General features: G+C 44.3%; 2 long non-coding RNA genes across 3 annotated transcripts in view; one reads left to right on the top strand and one right to left on the bottom strand.

Moving 5' to 3' along the window:
• Positions 1 to 9,674: 9,674 nt before the first annotated feature.
• The window catches only part of LOC145531555 (uncharacterized), a 38,994-nt gene continuing 24,102 nt past the window's right edge, over positions 9,675 to 24,566 (top strand). Inside the window, exon 1 of the long non-coding RNA XR_014072526.1 lies at positions 9,675 to 9,897. This is a non-coding gene — a long non-coding RNA (uncharacterized LOC145531555). The remainder of the gene's footprint in view (positions 9,898 to 24,566) is intronic.
• Positions 14,304 to 24,465, bottom strand: LOC145531554 (uncharacterized). 2 transcript variants are annotated; one of them, XR_014072524.1, is made up of 4 exons: positions 24,451 to 24,465; positions 16,136 to 16,883; positions 15,783 to 16,039; positions 14,304 to 14,981 (listed from the first exon to the last, which is right to left on the bottom strand). It is a non-coding gene; the product is annotated as an uncharacterized LOC145531554 (long non-coding RNA). The 2 variants fall into 2 exon arrangements; XR_014072525.1 differs by lacking the exon at positions 24,451 to 24,465 and having other exon boundaries at positions 16,773 to 16,885.

The following is a 24,566-nucleotide window of genomic DNA, read 5'->3' as shown; positions in this document are numbered from 1 at the left end:
GAAGGAAATGGCTACCCACTTCAGTATTCTGGCCTGGAGAATGCATGGACTGTATAGTTCATGCGGTCGCAAAGAGTCAGATATGACTATTTAAAACTCATGGCAGATGTTTGGAGTTTCCTAAGGCCTGTTGTTCCTATTTCAGATTCTTCCTACTATACAATCTGCCATTCTCAGGCAAGGGTGGACCAGAGAGGATACAAGCTTTGGAATTACAGTTTTCCTGCAGGATTCAGGAAAATCAGCTGCTTGACCAATGCTTTCAGTCTCCTGTTAATGATCTGTGCTTGTATCCTATCCATGTGTTTTTAAGTCAAGCCCAAATCTTACTTTGGAAGCAGACATGGTACAGCTAGGTAATAAGAAGATATTTGATGCCACACAAGTAATGTGTAAACTCTTTTTAATTTAATTGTAGTTTTTTGTAGTTAATTGTAGTTTTTTTCTACCTAAACCAATGTTCTACCTAAAGTAACATTCCATACAAAATCTTCTCCTGCAAATTGACAAGCACTTTCCAGGGACCATCAAAGCACAAGAGATGCACTTTCAGAAAGAAACAAGATGTTAGGAGAGAGTCTTTAGCAACTTTGCCCAGATGTGTTTTGCAATGAGCAGCAGGCTTCCCTTCATCATGCATTTTTAAAGGAAGTGGTTTTGTTCAAGTAATTTCAGAAAAGAAACACAAAACCCCTAAAACTCCTGCTCTAAATAATTACCAGCATTTTTTGTGGTAGAAAATGGAAACTAGAAATATTTTAATGACTGTCTTTGAGTAATATTATCGGTTTCTTTTTGCCATGAATGTATATTAAAAATCCAAGATAGCATGTGCTATTATGGGAAACATATGAATTATTTATATTTAGCTTAAAATAGATAATCTTCCCCTGCCCATAATCACCATTTACGATATACATATTTTTCCGTACATCTCTCATTTTAATAGGGGGATTATAAGGCCATAAACACTCACAGTTTTCTTTAATTACTATCCTATATTTTGAATGATCTCCTATTAAGAAAAAGCTTCTTTTTTTTGTCTGTTAAAATATTTATGACCATTATTAAACTTAAACCATTAAGTGCAGGAGTGGGGAATAATAATACCCACCACTTACTGTGGCTAGTCTGGGTGAGGTGGGTTTTCTTTCTTTCTTGGAGCATAATTGCTTTACAATGTTGTGTTAGTTTCTGCTATACAACTCCAATCAACCATATGTATACATATAGCCTCTCCTTCTTGAGCTTCTCTTCTGCCTCCTACCCTAATCCCACTCCTCTAGGTCATCACAGAGCACCCAGCTGGCCTCTATGTGTTAAACAGCAGCTTCCCACCAGCTATCTCTTTTACACACGGTAGTGTAGAGATGTCAATGCTACTCTCAATTTGTCCCATCCTCTCCTTCTCCTGCCAAGTGGGTTTCAGCATTCCATTTCCTTTTTGCTTTCCTAATTGCAATTTTTTAGTTTTGTTTAAGTGAACATTGGGCAGTGAGCGTGCTGAGATGTTCAGTTTGGATGGTGGACTTTAAGCCTTCTGTGTGATGGGCTATCTTTTCCTAACCTAGTTAAAGGCTGGGAGAGACCCTGGGATAGTGCTCTGGCCACAGAGGCCTTGGGCTGTGTGCGTCCCTCACATGCAAACCTCGTGGTCAATACTAGAGAGAAACAGGAGGGGGAAGGAACTTGAAAGTAGAGGTTTGTTTAGTGTTTCAAGGAAATTCCGCCTGGGAAACTGTGCCTGTGTGCGTGTTCAGTTGTGTCTGACTCTGTGACCCCCATGGACTGGGGTCTGCAGCCTGCCAGGCTCCTCTGTCCATGGGATTTTACAGGCAAGAATACTGGAGTGGGTTGCCATGCCCTCTTCCAAGGGATCTTCCTGACCCAGGGATTGAACCTGCGCCTCCTGCTTTGGCAGGTGGGTTCTTTACCAGTGAGCCATTGGGGAAGCCCAGGAAACCAGAAGCAGCTAAATCAATCCTCAAGAACCACAGCAGAGGTTGGAAACTGTTCTTGCCAGTGGCAGAGTTGTTTTACTTCTCTCTCAACTCCCCAGGTTTAGAAAAGAACAAACAGTTGGCAGAAGTCTCCTGTCAACTGTCCATGGACAGACCAGTGATGGACAAGGAAGTTCTAGGCAGGGAGCAGTGGTTATTGGAAAACAGCTACTGCAACAAATTATCATCTCCATGTCCCCAAACTTGGAGTTGGGAGGGACTGACAATGTAAGAGGTGACGGTCAGCTGGGCGTCCACCTGGACGGGAGCCTGAGGCAGGCTTCCTACTTGGACCAGCCTCTTTGCCCATGTGGCAGAGAAGGAAGTATCTGTTCTTTATATATTTACCTTCATTGATGATATGTTTTCGCTGTCTGGGATTCTAATATTAGTATGTTTGCTCCTTTTGACAATGACGTTCAGCGCTAACAGTTTTATGGACAAAATATCTCTAATAGAAATAAGAACCAACCAAATGGGCTTCCAAGTAGTGCTAGTGGTAAAGAACCTGTCTGCCAATGCAGGAAACGTAAGGGACGCAAGTTTGATCCCTGGGTCAGGAAGATCCCCTGGAGAAGGGCATGGCAACCCACTCCAATATTCTTGTCTGGAGAATCCCATGGACAGAGGAGCTTGGCAGGCTACAGTCCATAGCGTGGCAAAGAGTTGGACGCTACTAAAACAACTTAGTGTGCAAGCAAGTGTCTATCAAATCTCTCTGTGATGTTGAAGCCTAATGCATTGCTGGAGAACCTGTGTCCACTCTCTGTGGTGTGGACCTGAAACAAGGTCGAAAGAGCCTCTAATTCATGGTGGGCTCACTACGAAGCCCTTGTTTCCTTTTTCTTTCCTTTAAAAAAATTTTTTTTTAGTAGAATTACATTCTATATACTCCAGTTATACATTCTTTTTTTTTTTTTTTCTGAATCAGAATTTCTTTCAGTTTTACTTAAAATCTAGTGTTTCTGGTAGAGTTTCCTCAGATTTTAGGGAGGCAGGTTGGTGAGAACAGGATTTTTTATAAATGTTTTTAAAGGTGTAGAGTTTAGTTCATAGCCATCAGTAAGAATGTCCTTATATAGACACAGCCTCAAGACATAAGCAGATCATTCAAAAGTAGGGAAATAACAAATTTTTTTGTCATTAGCCTAGCTTTAATGTTCTCCCAGCCATACTGCTATTAAAATAGTGATACTTAGTAATGCAACTCACTTCTTTCTAACTCTCATGGACTGTCCTCCAGAGGAGATGGAACAATGAATCTGTGATGAATGAAAGGTGCTCTGACAAGTCAAAGGCTCGTCCACTTGGGAAAGAAAAAAGAATTAAAAAAGCTAATTCTGGAATCAAAATTATTCTCCTTCAAAAATATGTACTGAATTTAGTTCTATGATATTTTAGACCCGGTTCTCCCAACTCTTGAGAGCTCCTTGGAAAGCAAGGAGATCAAACCAGTCAATCTTAAAGAAAATAAACCCTGAATACTCTTTGGAAGGTCTGAGGCTGAATCTGTAGCTCCAATACTTTGGCCACCTGATGTAAACAGCTGACTCATTGGAAAAGACCCTGATGCTGGGAAAGACTGAAGGCAGAAGGAGAAGAGGGAGGGCAACAGAAAATGAGATGGTTGGGTGGCACCACCAATTCAATGGAGATGAACTTGGACAAACTCTGGGGGATGGTGAGGGACAGGAAAGTGTGGTGTGTTGCAGCCCATGGGTCACTAAGAGTTGACTTGGCAACTGAACAACAGCAACAACACCTCACAGCTGCCTTTGACAAGCCCTAGATTAATGCTGGGTGGCCACTGCCATGATGTAGATCCACTGCTTGGGTGGTTCCATCTTCTCCCCACTTAAAGCATCACCCACAAAAGTTATAAGACCAACCTGTGGAGGCAAGTGAGGCATGAGATGATTCAGTTCAGTTCAGTTCAGTCACTCAGTTGTGTCCGACTCTTTGTGATCCCATGAATCGCAGCATGCCAGGCCTCCCTGTCCATCACCAACTCCTGGAGTTCACCCAAACTCATGATTAGAATGTAGAATTATAACAGTATTAGTAGCAGAGCATGCAGGAATGTGTGCTAAGTTGTTTCAGTGGTGTCCAACACTTTGTGACCCCATGGACAGTAGCCTGCCAGGTTCTTCTCCAGGCAAGAATACTGAGTGGGTTGGATGCCCTACTGCAGGGAATCTTCCCACTCGTGGGATCGAACTTGCATCTCTTATGCCTCCTGCATTGGCAGGCAGGTTCTTTACCACTAACCCAGTTGTTTAGTCACTCAGTCATGTCCAATTCTTTGCAACCCCATTGACTGCAGCATGCCAGGCTTCCTTGGCCTTCATCATCTCCTGGAGCTTACTCAAACTCAAGTCTATTGAGTCAGTGATGTCATCCAACCATCTCATCCTCTGTTGTCCCCTTCTCCTCCTGCCTTCAATTTTTCCCAGCATCAGTCTTTTCTGATGAGTCAGCACTTCGCACCAGGTGGCCAAAGTATTATAGCTTCAGCTTCAGCATCAGTCCTTCCAATGAATGAACAGGACTGATTTCCTTTAGGATGGACTGTTTGGATCTCCTTGCAGTCCAAGGGACTCTCAAGAGTCTTCTCCAACACCACCGTTCAAAAGCATCAATTCTTTGGTGCTCAGCTTTCTTTATGGTCCAACTGTCGCATCCATACAGGACTACCAGAAAAACCATAGCTTTGACTAGACGGACCATTGTCGGCAAAGTAATGTCTAGTCCAGTAATCTCATGTAACTCATTTTGAGCCTGAGAATTAACACATGAACCCGAGACTGGATCATAGTCTTTTTGGAAGTTGTTATGGTAGGCAGCTCCACCCACTTCCTTTTCCGGCTCCTTTTAGACACAATTGCCTTTGCTTTTTCTCCCCAGTCATGCAGTATTTATTCAAATTTCAAGCTTGATATCTACTGACTTGTGTGCACATAGTAAGTCTTAGCACGGTAACAGAGTGGATGTCACTTCCTTATTCTAAGTTTCACGTGACACGAATTTTCACAGAACAGGTCTTCAGTGCCTTGGAATTCATCTGATATTATCATCCCACAATAGGAGAGACCAATGTGCATACACATGAATGTTTCAAGAATCTTCATGCAGTGTCTACTGTGATAGCTGTTACAAACAAAAGCAGTGTGTGTGCACGTGCTTGTGTTTGGTGGGGCTTCACTTTGGTAAGATGAGATAGTTCTGGGGAAGAATGGTGCTGATGGTTCCATCACAAGTGAATGTATTTAACAGTACTGAACTGAAAATATTAAAAATCCCTATTAAGAATCATTAAAATGGTAAATTTTGCAAGATGCATATTTTACTGAAACAAAAATGTAAGGAAAATGGTCTAGTGTATTTTGCCTTTCAATTACCTTTTGAAACTTGGAAATCTATAGTACATACATATATATTTCTGTAAATTTGTATATATCTCTTCAGCATTTTTTTTTTTTTTACAAAACCTTATTTATGCTTTCATTCTGCATTGAATGACCACCCAAGATTTATTACAGGGTCCAGTAAATGCTGCAATATAAAGAGTATAGTCCTTACCTCTTGCTAAGGACATTTTTAGATACAGTTTCTTTTTAGACATGAGACTGCCTGAACACCAGAGATTCCTGGGACCCACTCTGGGCTCCCAAAGAACCTGGGCAGAAACCATGAAAGTCTGAACCGTCCATGGCAGCAGCTTCAAACTCCAAATTTATATGAAACACTCCTGCAAACACTGACTTCTCCATGAGATAACATGCCAAATATAGCATAAGACTAATGTTTTCACTCATTTAACAATTGAATTAAAGCCAAGATCGCTAAATATACACCAGTTTTCTGCCTTTGGTTTCATATTCCTTGAGCATGTTCCAAGAACCTCTGAGGTCAGAGTGTCTCAGTTCATGAAGGGGAGCCCTGAGTGGATTCTGAGGGTCTAGATTCTAGAACATCTACTTTCAGTTGTAAGAAACCTAACATCAATGACAGAAAACTCCTGGGGGCAGGCATCCCTCAGCAGCTATCTTTATATGAATACCCTTAACGACACATTAAAACTGTGACAGAAAAGAGGAGCAAAACAGTGATTATGCCTTCTAAAATTGGATTTGTATTTCCAGACCTCTGTTGCTATGGTAACAAAAGCAGCATCCTTGCAACACATCAAGAAACGTCTTTCATTCATAGAGTGCTTACGTTTCAGGGCTATGAGCAGAGATTAAATGAGTCTGAGCATGTAGAACACTTAGCACAGGTCCCAGCACAAAGAAAATACATCATAAATGCTAATACCATTAACATGAAAATCTCCTTAATTGGGATTTACTGGACACTTCTGTGTGCTGCAGGTAGTTTAGACAATGTGAACATAAAAGGCTAAACTGAAGAATATAGACGTTGGAACTTGCTGTCTTTGGTTAGATACCAGATTCAGAGCCTGAAAAGTAGGACAGCAAAATAAGACGGGATAACACAAAGTGAGTAAATTGCCAGGTGGTGGCGGAGGTTTTAATGACCAAATAGTCACTATTTCCTGAGGAGTGTGCTGTTTCTGATGCCATGCTGAGCTCGTGTGTCTGATTTCACTGACCTTCTATAAAGCTCCTTACCCAGAGGGAGATTCAGTTCGTGAAGGGGAGCCCTATGTGGACTGAATGGGAAGACTTGGGTGCATCACTGACACTAAGTCAGTTACTCCCGGACTGTATTTCCTGGTGCCCATACTCCCTTGCTTTCACTCTGGTTCTGGGAGGGGGGGGGCCCTGGGTGGGGACCCTTCTCACCCCAGCTCAAAGCCTTTGATTAATGATACTGTGATGTCACAATTCACAACAAGAGGTACACACTTGGTGTGTATGGAGAGGTCCATACTTTGAACACCCGATGCAAACAGCTGACTCATTAGAAAAGACACCGATACTGGGAAAGATTGAGGGCAGGAGGAGGAGGGGACAGCGGAGGACAAGATGGTTGGATGTCATCACTGACTCAATGGACATGAGTTTGAGTAAGCTCCGGGAGTTGGTGATGGACAGGGAAGCCTGGTGTGCTGCAGTCCATGGGGTCGCAGAGTTGGACACGATTGAGTGACTGAACAACAATGTAGGGGTCCATTGGCACAGAGCCCCTAAAACGCTTGGGAGACCCTAAGGGATGTGAGCAACAAAGGTGTGGATTATTGTGTTACTCAGGTGACTTTTGGGAAGCCCCTAGGTCCCCTAAGCATGGGGGCTGGTCCCCATGGGAACCAACCAACAGGGCTGGAATTTTCAGGTGGATCCCTGCCCGCCAGGCAGAGGAGAGGGGCCGGGACTGAGTTCACTCATCTGTGGCCAGAGCCTTCATCTACCACCCTATGGGTTTATGCTGAAGTTCCTGGAGGATGCCCTAGTTCCATGATTCCCCTCCTTGAACAAGTATCAATTTTCAATTTCCATCCAAAAGTATTACATTCAGCTTCAAATTCTATTTTATCCATTTATTGGATGACTTAACTTTCCTGAGTCTCGGTTGGTAGAAATGTGGAGATAATGCTGCTGCTGCTGCTGCTAAGTCGCTTCAGTCGTGTCCGACTCTGTGCGACCCCATAGACGGCAGCCCACCAGGCTCCACCATCCCTGGGATTCTCCAGGCAAGAATACTGAAGTGGGTTGCCATTTCCTTCTCCAGTGCATGAATGGGAAAAGTGAAAGTGAAGTCGCTCAGTCGTGTCCGACTCTTAGCGACCCCATGGACTGTAGCCTACCAGGCTCCTCCATCCATGGGATTTTCCAGGCAAGAGTACTAGAGTGGGGTGCCATTGCCTTCTCCGGTGGAGATAATAGCACCTGATTTTTAGGCTGTAGAGAGGATTAGAAGATATGAGATATAAAATTCCTATCCAAGTGTCTGACTTTACACACAGTCTGCCTTATACATAATAACTCTGCCGCCTGTGGCTTTGGTTATGATGTCAATGCAGTGACAAGAGCACACTGGTCCCACCTCCATCACCCACACAGCTGCTTCCTGGGGGAGAGATGGCTCCATTTGCTGAGAAGCATTTCTTCAGCATATGCATGTATTCTGAGCACTTTACTTCAGTGATCTCATTTACTCTCCAATATAAACCACGACGACAGCCCTGGGATAGATACTGTTATCTCCCTTCTTACACGAAGGTCCCCCAGTTGGGGGGAGTCCAGGAGCAGATGTGAAAGCAGGGTTAGTCTTGCTCCAAGGCGCGTGTTTTCAGTCATGACCTTGGCCCTGCCTCTCAGAGAATTGTATGTTTATTTTTACGTAATTGTTTCTGTTTTATTTGACCCCGATGTGTAGGTCTCTCATGATATGTTTAAATTCTAAATCGGTCCTTCTATTTGTGTACCTAATATCGCTACTTTCCTGAAATCATTAGCAAAATCAAATCCACATGCCGTTCAGTGTTTACAGTAATTGGTAATTAAAGGTTGAAAAAAAACTTACTGTGACAAAAATAACCACCCTTTTATTTTCCAGACTTGACATCCCAGATGATTCAATAATATTTGAAAATAAAGATTCACTGACATTCTCTATAATTTTTGTTCAATTCTACAAGGTAACCTTTAAAAATGAATGCAGTGATGGGACTTCCCAGATGATCCAGCGGTTCAGACTTCGCCTTCAGGTGCAGAGGGCGCAGGTTCAATCCCTGGTCAGGAAGTTAAGATCCCACCATGCCTTGGGGCCCAAAAACCAAAACATAAAACAGAAACAATACTGTAAGAAATTCAATAAAGACTTTAAAAATGGTCCACATCAAAAAAATCTTTAAAAAAAGAATGCAAGGAAATCATTATAAAATGAAATCTGAGTCTCAGCTCCCAGGTGTGTTTCATAGTCTGTGCTCTTCTGCAGACTCTTCTGTGGGGGTACTGTTCCCCCCTCCCCACCTCAGAAGGGCTGCAGGGTGCGGAGCTGAGGGCTCTGAAATTCTCTTTCCTGAGGCCAGATACATATATGCCTGCCCCTTTGGCGGGGCCACTGCAGGTTGACCTCCAGCCCAGAGCCCTTGGGGTTAGGCTGCAGCCCGGTGGACATGAGAGGGGTGTGCTCTGCTCCCTCTGCCCCCTGTCTCTCCTATCCAAGTCCCCTTCTGCCATAGGCTTTCAATGACTTGGTATTTAGGATATACCAAATGCATTCTGTATTGTCAGCTTTTGGTCATTCTAATAAGAATGTGATATAAATTTTAATATAATCCAAATGATCATCAATCCCCCAACCAGAGACATCATTCTTACTTGACATCCAGATAAGATGGCCCTTGACTCCATCTCAGGATCTGTGAGAAATTCACCGTCTTTGCTAATTAAAAGCTGAATCCAGGCACTGACGTGTTTTAAAATCTTGTTGCCCTCCATAGTGGGTGCTGGCTGTTTCTCTTGCTGTCTCTCTCTCTCTCTAGAACTTTCTCCCCCCTCTTCCCCTCTAACCTTCCCCTTCCCCCCACAAACCAGCGAATAAACTGTGCACAAGCAGCCACTCCCAAGCCTCTCTTCCTCTGTCTCTCCCACTGGACTGACCTTTGCCTGGGGCGGCCCATGAGGACCCCTGTGAGGAAGGAGGTTACTTCATAGGTTACAAGGAAGGCTCAGCGGAGGGTTGTGGGGATGCCCCGGAGACCAGGTCACAGTCGGATGGCCAGAGGTCTCCCGCCCTCACTGAGGATGTGCCCACAGGCCCCGGGGGAAGCTGTGACCTCAGTCTTCCCACCACCTGGACTAGGCTTTCTGGCCTCTCTCCCCTCCAATCCTTGCTCTGCTTCGGATGGGTGGTCTTCCATGGTTTTGATGCCTGCAGGCCTCCTGTGCTTGGAGCCCTGCAGCCGATCAGCCTGATCCCGGAGGAAAAGGTGAGCACGTTTCTGGAAATAAGAGGTCAGTCACAGGAGTGACCAACTGGAAGGTGGGGTTGAGCCCCTCAAGGGCCACCAGCCTCTTAGGTGGTCCTGCATCCCCTCTAGGCCGGCGGGTGGTCCCCTGACCAAGCTGGCTTCACACCCACTATCCCTGTCCCTCACACGGGGCCTCCAGGCTTGTTCTCAGGGCTGTGTGTCACAGGGCCTGCTGTAAACCGTTGTATCCCCACATAGTTCATTTGTAGACTCCTAACCCCAGTTAAATGGTGTCAGGAGTGAATCCTCTGGTCGTGAAACCATGAAGGTGGAGCCCTCAGGATGGATCAGCATCCTGATGGAAGAGATCCAGAGAGCCCCCTGCCCCTTCCTCCAGGCAGGGACACAGGGAGAAGATGCCTTCCTCACCAGACGCTGAATCTGCCTTCACCTTGACCTTCGACGTCCAGTCTCCAGAGTTGGGAGAAATGCAGGTCTGCTTTTCAACTGCCCAGTCTGTGGTGTATTACCATAACAGCCCAGAGGGACTAAGACAGGCCCCCAGCAGTAGAGACATTGGTCACTATGTGCGTCTCAGTGAATGGAGCACAGGTCCCCACCCTCGTAAGAGGAAGACAGGATATTCCAGCTGAAGGGCCCAGGTGGCTCCCTCAGCACTGGGAGTTGTTGGCACCAAGCCACTTCCTCTGTGTTCACACTACTGAAGAGACAGTGGGATGAAGAATCCTCCCATGTTGTTCAGCTCTCTCTGCAAGGTGGCTTCTCGATGGCTTCTTGGGAAGGCATTACATGATAAACTAACAAACAGCTCTGAACCTGCAGCCTGGAGCCAAACTCAGGGTTGCTAGGACACCCTCCTCTGGGAAGCCATTCTGCTCGAGCCCTCTTGTCGCTCATAGTCCTGGCACCTTGAGCAAAGCTGCCGGGAGCTCTCTTGCCTTCTAAGTTTATTCTGCCCCTCTTTCAAGGGAAGGAGAATTTCAGCTTCTAACCCCCCATCCTGCATAGGCCACAGGAACCAGAAAAGTAAGAGAACAAGCAGAGTAAAGTGAAGGAAAATAAACAATCCAGTTACCGCTTCTGCTTAGTTATTTTCAGAAAGCATTGGAAGATAATACCTCTGTGGATAATCAAGAGCCAATTTATAATCATAACACCTGCTTAAGCAAATTAAAGTAAGTATGTAAAGTATGGCAATCAAGAAAAAAATGTATCTGGGGAATGATCATTGATGGATGCTTTTAGAAGAAAAGTCATTACGATGGGAGCGTTTCTGAATTTTGGCTGGTGTCACATCATCACGGTCTTTGATGGTCAGATGAGTTTGACCTCAGAACCACAGTGGAGGAAAAACTTTCCCTCCACCCTGTTAGGTTCTGTACCTGGGCCTAAAAATTAAACTGAGTAAAGGACAGATTAACAGGAGAAGAACATTCACATTTTATTCAAGGTCAATTTTCTGTGTGTATACAGAGTCCTTCCTATATAAGAAATAAAAACTCAGAGAAGCAGATAAGCATGACAAATTATATACCATTTTAACAAAGAATGATAAATTTTAGAGATTGAAGGGACAAAAGAAGAAGAGAAGTTTGGGCTGGGGGTGGTAAATTGTGGGGCAGGGACTAGGAGATATGCAGACCCAGGTCTGATAGATGATTAGGACTATTTTAGCAGGTTGTTTGTATAGGTTCATGCTGGCAACAGTAAGGGTCTTCTGTCCTCCTGGTCCAGGGAGGACACCCTTCTCATGGAATTTGGCTTTTGGGTGGAAAATGGGAGATTAGAAAGCCCTTCCTCTATGTGCAAATACCCTCAGTTCAAAATAATCAGTGTGCCTATTCCACACATTTTGGAGTGGAACCGCTTCACCCCTGAATCATCACCCCATAACTATAAATCAGTAGGGAGCATTGATCTGATCAGGGAAGTGCAATTTTCAGAAAGTGGCTCATTGCCAATCAGGGGTGACATGTTCAGCTTCCTGGCTCTGCCTCCATAAAAAGCCTGTAAAAGCCCCTAAGGATGGAGTTTCAAGGGCTTTGAGACTGGTGAACATGTGAAGATTTGGGAAGAGCAGGGTTCAGAGAGGGCACAGAAACTCTCATCTTTTCTGTATCCCTTGCCTTGTGTGTCTCCTCGATCTAGGGGTTCCTAAGCTACATTCTTTTAGACACTCTATTGGGAAAAAGTAAAAGTATTGAGTATCATAAGATACCCTTAGGAAAACTGGAAAGAATTTCCAAGCCCATGAAGTCACATGGTTGCAACGTGAGTGTGTGTTTTCTTTGTGGAGAACTTAACCCTGTAAGTGAAGCTATTAGGATGGAGATGGTGAGGACGGTGGGAAGGCCTGTGAGAGGACGGCTTTCTGGTTTGCGGAGGCCAGTCTGAGAAACCAGAGTGTTACGGAATTTTAGGAGTGGCCACGAGCGAAACTCTCCTGAGATCAGATCTGAGACTGGTGGGGCATGCCAACCAAGTTTCCCTGAGCAGTGCTGGGTCCTGAGTCCAAATGGCAGGAAGACTGAAGGCTGACTTCACGCCAGCAGGGAGCTTGGCGGGTTCCTCTGGGGACGAGACCAGTGGGAACAGAGTGAAGATGTCGGGTGGAGATCTGGGTCAGAGATAAAAGTGCATTGTGAGGCACTAAGGGAATCTTTAGGGAGCTGTACCCCCTTATCCAGAGCAGCCTATCCTGGCACTCCCCCAGCCCCCCATTTTCTGAAACCCCTGGCACTTTCTGTATGTATTGCTGTTTTGAGCACTTAATCATAGATTAGGTTTTATCTGTCACATAAATGTTTTAGTGTCTTTCTTCTGCCACCACATAAAATCATCTGGTGTGCTGGGAGAGTTATTTAATTTTTTTTTTACCCTGATCATCTATTCCATTCTCTGTGAAGTAAGCAGAGCAGGTATTTTGACTCCAACTTTCAGATAAAGATATGCATATTGGATGGAAGCGGGTGGTGATAAAGAGGGCGGGGCCCCTAGCAGGCCCTGCCCATTGAAACTCAACACTGAATCCAGATGAATGTGAAGTAAACACTCACGACAGAATAAATGGGTCAATAAGATAAGGCTCTTTCTTAAGGCAGATTTTATGAATGAAGATGTTAGTTTTTTGTTAACCTTATTGGTCTGTAATATTTCATTTGTGATGTGAGAACCAAAATTTCTAAAATCATGCATATTTTCTCAAAGATACCTACCACTTCTTTCCCAATTTTTAGCTGTCTTTAAAGTTCAGAAGATGGTTTAGTTAAATATATATACACATATAAGATAGAGAATAAAAATAAGAACTTCATCTGGTCCTATTAAATTAGAACTGGAAACATTTTGTTGAGTTGATATCATTGCCAATGAATTATAGCTCCCAGTGGAATTTTAAAACTCACTTCTCCAGCACAATTAATTCTAAATGTCTCTGTCGATGTGCTTGTCCCTCTTCCTGGGGGAGATATTTGTTTAAGGTAAAGGCGCCCACTCCTCATGAGTTCTTGGGAAGAGGATATGAACATCCCTTTCAAATATGATTGTTGTGCTTCCAGGCACTTACTCTCCAGACTCGTCCCACAGGCATTTCTTCCCTAGTAGGTATTTGTCATTTTTACTTCTTTACCTCTCTTTGTCCATCACCATCGATGTTCCTTTCTTGACTCTCAACTCTTATCACATGCAACTTTGAGCCCAAAGAGCCACGTGCTGATGTGTGTTGTTGTCCTGCACCAAGGGCTCAGTGCGGAAGCAGAAGCCATGGCTCCATCCTCTGGGGGATTTGGTCCATGGAGGGAAGCACAGCTTAGGGGGCTTCCACCCTGACCAGTCTGCTCAGAGGGGGGCCTCTCATTTGGGGAGGGGTGATGGATGGGGGGAGCAAACCTCAGGGCAGAGGTGGGATGGGGAGGCTGAGATGGAGCTGACAGGATGGAATCAGTGTGGTTCAGCCTCACACCCTGACTTAGACTATCCCACAAAACTACTGTCATCACAACAGCATGGTTCTGGCATGAAACAGACACGCAGATCAATGGAATAGGAAAGAAAGCCCAGAAATAAACCCATTCATTGGTGGTCCATTAATTAATTTATGGCAGGGGGGCAAGAATATACGATGGAGAAAAGACAGAGCAGCAGCGCTGGGAAAACTCTACAACTACATGTCAAAGAATGAAATTAGAATGCTCTCTAAAACCATACACAACTATAAACTCAAAATGGATTAAAGGTAAATGCAAGACTGGAAACCATGAAACTCCTAGAAGAAAATGTAGGTGGAACACCGTGACAGAAATTGATTCTGTCTCCTCAGGCAAAGGAAAGAAAAGCAAAAATACACAAATGGGGCCTAATTAAACTTAAAAATACTTGCTCAACAAAGAAAACCACTGACAAAATTAAAAGACAAGCTACTGAATGGTGTTACATTTATTGGGTAGATCAGTATAAAGTCAGTCTACAGTGCTCTTCATATTCTTTTCAACAATTTATTTTTCCAAAGCTTTCATTAAAAAATCCTTCTTCCTTTATTGAAAGCCCTGCATTCATTCCCAAGTGAAATTCATAAAAAATACTAGATTATATTGTTAGAACCCATGTATGACTGTCCTTTTGATAAAAGTAGGAACTAAAATAACAACTAAAGAAGAATCATTTTTGCTTTGGCTATTTCAAAAGCAAACCATAATTATTGCTATGGATGAGAGCCATAAGCTGTGCACTGGGGATTTGGTGAACTTGGTGAAAATGGGCCTTGTCCACATGGTGCCCTTGGATCAGTGAGATACAGGGTTTCTACAGAGATCACACAGTGATGTGAGGAAAGGATGCTGTGCCTGCAGTCATTGCCATCAGATACTCCTGCTGTCAGATGCCTCCATGAACTTGTTGCTGCTTTAATACCACAGTAGATATTTTTAGGATGAAAGTGGGCTTCCTTGGTGGCTCAGATGGTAAAGAACTTGCCTGGAATGCGGGAGACTTGGGTTCAATCCCTGAATCAGGAAGATCCCCTGGAGAATACCCTCTCCAGTATTCTTGTCTGGAGAATCCCATGGACAGAGGAACCTGGTGGGCTACAGTCCAAAGGGTCGCAAAGAGTCAGACACAACTGAGCAATTAACACACACATAGGAATGAAAATAAACAGAAATATATTATGGAATCATCTTTCCTTACACGTGACAAAATGGAGAAAGACCTTGAGACCAATGAAGTTCATTTTATCCTGCAAAGTTGTGAATGAAAGCTGAAGTACACGTCCATAGACACACAGATACACACACTCATCACTCAATTAATCTTGATAGAAAGAAGGAACCTAAGCCCCTCTAACACAGCAGATGGGATGTAAACTGAGGTGATTAGAAGAATAAACAAGGCATCACAAATTCAAGACCAGCATCAATTCCTCCATACAGTCATACCCACAATTCTCTGTGATAATGATTCCTCTCACTGATTCAGGAAATGAAAGTGATGGATAAAAACCCTAACAAAGCAGAAAAGAGTTCTGCTTGGGGGCTCGGCAAATTACAGCTTCTGAGGGTGATATCCAGAGCAGAATATGTCCCAGATCTTCAGGAAGAGGCTTTGAATAATGGATGCAACCCTCTTTTGAAAGTTAAAAATGAGTGTGATGCAGGCAGGGGAAGGTGGGACTTAACATACCTTCTCCAGTAGGACTGGAAGGTCAGAAGGAATCCCTCACTTCACAGGAGTGACAATTGATTGTGTAAAATACAGGTCTTGACTAATGTAAGTGCTAATTGAAGGGAATTATTTAAATCTCAGTAACAGGTGGGAGTCTCCACAGATTCAGCCCCAACTAAAAGATCCCAGAATCTTCAGTATGACTTTTGTAATCTGGAACTTACCCCCAGGGGCTCAGAAAGTAGTAGCTCTGAAATGCAAGCAAGCCAGCAAATCCCAGACTCCAACAGATCCATAAACCAATTAACCACGAGGAGTCTGGAGTGAGGTGAGGTCAGGATATTCTGGACAGCAACCCACCCAAGTGTTCTGCTCTGTTCTCAGGGGAGGGGAGCTCTGACTGCATCCTGATGCCTCACAGGGCTGCGTCTTCACTTATCCTAAAACAGCACCACGACCATCATCTTGATAGAAGCAGGAGCTAAAATAACAAATAAAAGGGAGACAAGTTACAAAAAAAAAAAAAAAAAAGTTGACCTTCTGCAAGAAGGAGGGAGAATGCAAAGCCGAACAGCACCGTGGTGGCTCCGAGGGCACGGGGGTCCCAGGTGGTCAGTGGTGGGACTGGGGCATCCCAGGGAAACTTCATGATGGTGCAACTTCCGCTGCCAGGCCTGGTGAGGCATTCGGGAGCCTCATGCCACCCTTCACCTGTGGTCGATGAACTGAACACTGACTTCCATTTGATTTCTAATTTTCTGAATGTCAGTAGCCACATAGAGCTGGCAGCTGCTATCCTGGACAGCTCTGACACAGAAAAGTCTATTGCTAATCATTTATACATGATGTTCCAATCATCATTCATCACTGATCACTGCTGGTGCCACACAGACCTGATGTCATACACGTCTCTGCTCTGCCCAGTGAGAAAACCTTCTAAGCATGAGGGGGCCAAACGTTTCTGAAGTGTCTTTTGTCATCTCGGCCATCGTGGTCAGTGTCTAGGACCTCGGGCTGCCAGTGATACACGTGCGTGTGGCTTAGTCTGCTTTACCTCTGAGCAGACTGGCAGGCAACAGAAAGAATGTTTGCAGAGCTCTCTTGACCAAAATTTAAGAAGAACGTGGAGTGAGCTGAAAAATGTGCACACAGGTGTTAAGAGATTGTGAACTGTTTGCACATGTTAGAATGAGCCACAGCAACGGGTGTCATACCTCAAGCATTTCCTTACAGTCACTTTTATATTTTCTATTTGTGTAGTGCCAGTTATTTTTTCTCTTTCCTTTCTTTCCTCCCTCCCTCCCTCTCTTCCTCCATCTTTCTTTCTGTGTTGGCAGGAGGGGTGTGGGTGTGTCCTCCGGCATGGCACTCACGTGTCACAGTGGTTACCTGCTGAGGGTGCTGGAGTCACTGCTGAACATCTGTGGCTAACTAGAGCATCTATTTTTGTTTTGGGGAAGCAGTAATGGGAACTGGCTCCCAGCGTAGCCTCTCTGGAGCAGTGGCTCAGCGCCTGCTCTCTGCACTCTGCTCTGCTCTTGGAAACCACACTCTGCAGTGAGAGATGGGGCATCTGATAGAGCAACAGGAACCTGCTCCATGGGGCCAACGCTTGTGGGGTTTCCCCTCGGTTTCCCCGGCAGCTTCTGTCCATCCTGTCTTGAGCTGGCAGTGGCAGAAACTGCTTGGCAAAGAGCACATTTTATGGCACATGTGAGGCTGGAAATGAGGCCCGACTCCGGCCCTTTCTGTCCACGGTGGGGCATCGCCAGGTCCGCACCACTGGCCTGTTCCCAGTTCAGGTCATAGCAGGAGAGGCTGTTTGAGCAGCGGCTCTCTGGAGCCCCTGCTTCATCTTCAGCTCACCTTGCAGCTGTTTTCAGCCACCAGAGCCAAATTTATAGCCATGTGTGGATTTAGCAAATGTGGAAACAAAATGTTTCTTACAAGTGGGGAAGTGAGTCGTTGAAGTGATGGGGAAAATGGTTAAATGAGGCAATGGGTTGTGTCCAGGAGACCCAAGGGAGAACTAGGGGTGGTTCTGAGTCAGCTCAGGAGGAAGACGGGGAGAGACCACAACAGAGCGCACGGCTGGCTCCGTGATTTCATTTTCAGTGGTTTTGAAGAGAGGAAACTGCTATAGAGCAGACACTTGTTGAAAACAGTGTCAAAATTGGCAGAGATGGGATTTATCTCATTCAGAGAAAATCGACTCATCAAAAAATAACAAAAAAAGAAAAAAAAGAAAAGAAAAAGTTCATTCTGATTTTTCAGAAATTTTGACAAATGTGGGTCTGTGCTGACCACTTAAAGATTTGTGTGGTATAGAAAAAAATGCTATCCATTAAATTCGAAAATTTCTTTAAGGTGATGAAATATGATAACATATGAATAATCAATTAACCACTGTGCTCCATCAGATATATCTGTGTGTGTTTAAATTTAACATATAAATGAATATAGACTTTGTGATTTTGTGTGGCCCGTTCAGTTCAGTTCAGTTGCTCAGTTGTGTTCGACTCTTTGCAACCCCATGAACTGCAGCATGCCAGGCTTCCCTGTCCATCACCAACTCCCAGAGTTTACTCAAACTCATGTCCATTGAGTCAGTGAGGCCATCCAACCATCTTATCCTCTGTCGTCCCCTTCTCCTCCCGCCTTCAGTCTTTGAAGGCAATCATGGTGATTGCAGCCTTGAAATTAAAAGATGCTTACTCCTTGGAAGGAAAATTATGACCAACCTAGATAGCATATTAAAAAGCAGAGATATTACTTTGTCAACAAAGGTCCGTCTAGTCAAGGCTATGGTTTTCCAGTAGTCATGTATGAATGTGAGAGTTGGACTATAAGGAAAGCTGAGCACCAAAGAATTGATGCTTTTGAACTGTGGTGTTGGAGAAGACTCTTGAGAGTCCCTTGGACTGCAAGGAGATCCAACCAGTCCATCCTAAAGGAGATCAGTCCTGAGTGTTCATTGGAAGGAATGATGTTGAAGCTGAAACTCCAATACTTTGGCCACCTGATGCAAAGAGCTGACTCATTTGAAAAGATTTCCTGATGCTGGGAAAGATTGAGGGCAGGAGGGGAAAGGGACGACAGAGCATGAGATGGTTAGATGGCATCACTGGTTCAGTGGACTTGGGTTTGGATGGACTCTGGGAGTTGGTGATGGACAGGAAGGCCTGGTGTGCTGCGGTTCATGGAGTCACAAAGAGTCGGACACGACTGAGTCTGACCTGAACTGAACTGATTGCTTCCATTGTTTCCCCATCTATTGGCCATGGAGTGATGGGACCAGATGTCATGATCTTGGTTTTCTGAATGTTGAGTTTTAAGCCAACTTTTTCACTTTCCTCTTTCACTTTCATCAAGAGGCTTTTTAGTTCTTCTTTGTTTTCTGCCATAAGTGTGGTGTCATCTGCATATCTGAGTTTATTGATATTTCTCCCAGCAATCTTTATACCAGCTTGTGCTTTATCCAGTCCAGCATTTCTCATGATGTACTCTGCATAGAAGTTAAATAAGCAGGGTGACAATATATAGCCTTGATGTACTCCTTTCCCGATTTGGAACCAGTCTGTTGTTCCATGTCCAGTTCTAACTATTGCTTCTTGACCTGCATACAGATTTCTCAGGAGACAGGTCAGGTGGCCTGGGATTCCCAATTCTTGAAGAATTTTCCACCATTTGTCATGATCCACACAGTCAAAGGCTTTGGCATAGTCAATAAAGCAGAAGTAGATGTTTTTCTGGAACTCTCTTGCTTTTTTGATAATCCAACGGATGTTGGCAATTCGATCTCTGGTTCTTCTGCCTTTTCTAAATCCAACTTGAACATCTGGAAGTTCACAGTTCAGGAACTGTTGAAGCTTGAGTTGGAGAATTTTGAGCATTACTTTGCTAGCATGTGAGATGAGTGCAATTGTGTGGTAGTTTGAGCATTCTTTGGCATCGCCTTTCTTTGGGCTTAGCTCAAAGTGAGCACACAGATATCCATTACATGATTAAGTGTTCTAATTTAGTCTAGTTACCACTTCCAAATAAACTGCTCATCTCGTTTCTAGTTCTCATAGGTTCATGTCTCTTTCTTTGGAGTTTGTTTCTTAATTCATAAAAATACAGTTTTTCTAATGTTTCAACACTTCCAAAGTATTGTTATTGTTTAGTTACTGCTGTGTCTGACTCTTTGTGAGTCCATGGACTGCAGCAAGCCAGGCTTCCCTGTCCTTCACCAACTCCCAGAGTTTGCTCAACTCATGTTTATTGAGTCAGTGATGTTTCTAACCATGTCATCCTTTGTTGCCTCCTTCTTCTCCTGCCCTCAGTCTTTCCCAGCATCAGGGTAAGAGACCAAAATAAGATTCAATGAAGACCAGTGTGCTCATGATTTCTACTATCACTGACATCTTCCCCACAACAATTATGTGAGTACAAGGGTCAGGCATGATGATGCCTTTTGGCCAGGGAAGGCAGAAAATGGTTTGGTGAGTCTCTAAAGTTGTGTAACGTATTTGTGGCAAAAGCACAGACCCGCGTAACCCACGTCTTCAGGTCGATAGCCCAGGGCTGATACATATCAATGGTGGTGGTGGTCAGTGCCAGCAGACCTCTGCGGCTCAGACAGGAAGATCAGTGCCTCATCTCACCCACTGCCCGTGGTTCCAGAGGAGAATTCAGCAGGGTCCACATCCTGAAGGCTCCCATTTCCCCAGGAGCAAAGAATCCTCCTGCCTGTTTCAAGTCTTTATTCTTAAAAATCACAATTCCATATTTAGTGTTGCCTCAAGGCCTGGGTGGAATGATGGTGATAAGATTTTAGCACACCAGGCTCATCTCCTATTTTCTAAAACCCATGAAATGGCTCTGTCATTCGGAGGGCTGGCGTGTTACTGAAGCCGCACTCTTTATCAACCTGGGGCCGACGAGTGCATTTCATCTCATCAGCCTATGGCAGGAATCATGACTCATGTCAGTTCTGATCATTGAGCATTTTGGTTTTAGATGAAAGGGTGCAATGAATTTCCCATCAGTGTTGCAGGAAGAGTGAAGTTTACATTTTCCTGGCATATGTGACTTTCACAATCTTAATTTTTTTCTGAAAAAAACATTTTCTCTTTTAGTAGGGCAGAATCTGATCCTAGTGCCATTGTCACTGTGTTCATACAGAGTGAGTGTTGAATCAGCTCAGTGTTGATATGTGGGTTTTTATACTCGGAGCTGTCAGGTAGGCATTGTAACTACTGCAAACACAACACACACACACTCACACACACAGGTGCAGGGCCTTTTTAACTGAAGCAGAATGTGGTCTCTAGTGAGGAGGCAAGGTGTGTGTGTGTGTGTCTGTGTGTTTGTATGTGAGTGTGTGTGTGTCTGTGTGTCAAGCTAGAGACTAGGAGTGAAATGAAGACAGATGAATAGTTGGACATCTGTGCACATTTTCCAAATTCTAAGAAAATGAAGCTTTGGAGAAAGGCATCGCAATGCAGGCTTTGAAGAAATCACGGACTTTGTGGCAAAAGAAAGAGTCCTCAGTGCACAATGTTCTGCTTCCTTGCAGAAGGTGATGGGTCAGACCGAAGGACGGTTCAGGTGACTCTTGGTTCACTGACTGGGGACACAGTCAATCCACACTTGGACCTGAAGGAAGCAGGGTCTGATGGGCAGCCTTCCAGGCCTTGGCATGACCACAGCCCCCTGCCCCGGCTCCTCACATGTCACCTGAGGACAGGACCCAGAGGGGCCCGCTCTATTGGACTAAGGGCTAGATTCACCCACAGACATGATTTTCTTGGAGTGGGGTAAAGAATTCTGAATCAATGGCTAAACACAGAGAAATCCCACTTGGGACTGGAAGGGGTGACAGAGGGGCCTTTGGGAGCATTGGACTTTGGAGCTATTATGTGAGGCTGAGACTGCTGAGTGATGGTGGCCAGGTACCATGCGGTGGCCACACCGACGTCCCATGTGGGTTAGCATCGCCTGGCAGCTGCCCTTTCATGTTTGCTCCCATGGGACTATCTGTCTATCCAAGCTGGGAAAATGAAATCTATATTAAAAGATGTTTGAGATTTCTCATACTGACTTACCTTGTCAGGCCTCGGAAGGCGATAGAGTTTGGGATAAGCATAGCAGTCTCCTGGGAAAAGCCAGGTCAACTCCAGTTCCCCCAAATTCCCCTCGGCCACCCCGTGACCTTTACCTCAGACTCCCTGGGCTCTGAGCACAGGGGTCTCCCTCTCTGTGCAGCTCATCAGGCCTGTCCAGGATGCCCACCATAGGGCACGGATACCAGCAACTCCATCTGACAGGAGCACGGCCTGCGTCCCACCTCAGGTCACGGACTGTTTAACTGTGTGGATGCGTTTTGTTAGCCACATCCCACCTATTTTCAGAATAAACTTTGTCTTTCGTTTCCTCTCACTTTTGGCGGATGTCACTTCTTAGAGCTTTGGAGCTCAATGATGTTATTGATAAATGACCCAAGATGTTGTGCTTGGTTATTTTTTGTTTATTTATTTTTAGACACTAGAATATCAGTCTTGTCTGGCAGTCCTGAAAATCACAGCCTTTGAATAGTTATTGGTTGGAATGAGACTTCGACTTTGGGGGAACTTGGTGGTGGAAAAGCCCAAAGTCAGCTCTGCTGAGATTTTTTGTGGTAAGACTGGACCTTGACTGTTTCTGCACTGCTTAGGTGGACATCAGTGGGGGGCAGAAGTCATTCATGAGACCACTGGATCGATTGAGATTTACCTCAGGGGGAGCATGCTCCCAGGCAGTGACCAAGCCAGAGGGGAGATGAAGAAATGGTTAGCGATGTCCACGGGGCCCTGAGGAGGAGGGTGCCTGCTGTGGTCCACGTCCCTGGGGTCCAGTTGCTCCCTGTGGGCACCCCCGACCTGACAGCCCCCACACCAGGGCTTAGTCAACATTCACCCCACTGGCTTGGCCAACTGCAGAGACGGGAACCACGTGGCTTCGTGATATTTAAAAATCAGTCACAAGTCTCTTGATTGAGGTGATGTTTTCTATCTTCATCTCCAGACACAAGTGAAGTGGTCCACTAATAAACAGAGTCACAAGGCAGTCATGTTTATTCGGCAAAGCTCCAAAAATAGTTGGAAGGAAATCTGAAGATAAATGGTAGAACTATATTCCTTTTTTTTTTTTTTTTTTTCTATTTGGAACTCTTCATTTTATGGAAATATGGATCAAACAGTGATTTCAGAATTGGGAAGATCTGGTTGACATGCCAACTGTGGTATGGTGTGGTCAGTACGGAATGAGATGGCAAAGTGGTTTTTAGATCTGCTTTCTTTGTTATTCTCCAAATGCTGGTTCAGTGATAGAAATCAAAGAATGTTTTCGTTTACTTTTAAGATACAAAGCATTTTTTACATTTTATGTATATTTCTTGAAAAAAAAAAAGGTGTATATATCAGTAATTCTCAATCAGGGGATTTTGTCCACCCTAACCCAGGAGATATTGGTAATGACTAGGAATGTTTTCTGTTGTCGGAACTGGGGGTGAGGAGGGCTATGGGCATCTAGTGGGCAGAGCCTGGGGAGGCTGCTAAGGGTACTACAGTGTCAGGATGGTCCCCTCAGCAGATAATAACATCACTGGCCCCAAGTTACGTCAGAAGTGCTGAGGTGGAAAAGCCCTGAGATGTGTGTATGTGTATAAAATTACATGTTTGTATATGTATATGTACGTAGATAGATATGTATCTACAAATATACGTAAATATATATATATATATATATATAGGTATATATATATATAGGTATATATATATATCTATAAGGGAGGATGGGGATGGGGAGAGGCTGAATATTACCTTTCAGTTGTCTGTGGATCCATAGCAAGGACTAAATTTTATTTCCTGCATAACCAACACACCTCAATGTTCAAAAAAGCAGGAATTAAGACTAGAGGAAATACAAGATTTTTGTTTTTGGCTGAATAGCCATTGGATGAATCAGTTTATGTACCTGTTCACCTTTTGAAGGACGTCTTAGTTGATGTTATGTTTTGACAGTAATGAATAAGCTAACATTTTTTAATGACTTCCCTGGTTGCTCAGGTGGAGAAGAACCTGGCTGCCAAAGCAGGAGACATGGTTGAATCCCTGGGTTGGGAAGATCCACTGGAGAAGATCCTGGGTTGAGAAGGAACTGGCAACCCACTCCAGCATTCTTGCCTGGAGAATCCCATGGACAGAGGAGCCTGGCGGGCTACAGTCCATTGGGTTGCAAAGAGATGGACATTACTGTGTGACTGAGCACACAACCATGACAAATTTTACCTTACTTAAAGATTCTCAGAGGGAAAGATACTTCTTTCTTTCCCAGAGTTAGTTTTTCAGATAGAATCCTGTTTCACCTGGATATTCCAAAATGATCACAGGTAAATCAAAGCATAAAAGTACTCAAGATGTCAAGTGAATATGTATATACTATCCCCAACCAACAAAATAAAACCCCTAAAATAGTCAAGTGGGCAAAACAGACTCAATTTCCTACGTGGTCTCTTCTAAAAGTAAAGCTTCAGGGCACCCATTTGGTTATGAATTTTAGTTGACTTGACTCTAATGGACATTCTTCTTCTGAATGAGGACACTGACCAATGATGAGTCGGTGTTTCATGCAATTAACTGAATGCTATGAAGCAGAAAAACAATGTCTGGCAATCACTGTGCTAATCCAAACTCAGAACCATGCCAGAGAGCCAGTCCCAGGAGTGGAAGTCAGCAGCCCCTCACGTTACTGCTTTCTAATTACAACTTAATTAGATCAGGGATAATCGCCTCGATTTCTATTATTACTGCTCAGGCCACCTTGGAATCTTGGACTCATAATGTGACCAAGGAATCTAGAGCTGGTCACTTTTCCCCAACCCTGAGGAGCAAGAGAAACCAGACTTCATCCAAGAGTCCAAGACAAAGATCACACAGATAGCTGTTTGCACAATGGAAATTAATTGCATCACTCAATAATTAATA

This window comes from Giraffa tippelskirchi, chromosome 13, assembly GCF_054371585.1.
Source record: "Giraffa tippelskirchi isolate mGirTip1 chromosome 13, T2T-mGirTip1v1.2.pri, whole genome shotgun sequence".
Lineage (NCBI taxonomy): Eukaryota > Metazoa > Chordata > Mammalia > Artiodactyla > Giraffidae > Giraffa > Giraffa tippelskirchi.
Note: the sequence above shows the minus strand (reverse complement) of the source record. Positions and strands in the feature narration are given on the sequence as shown.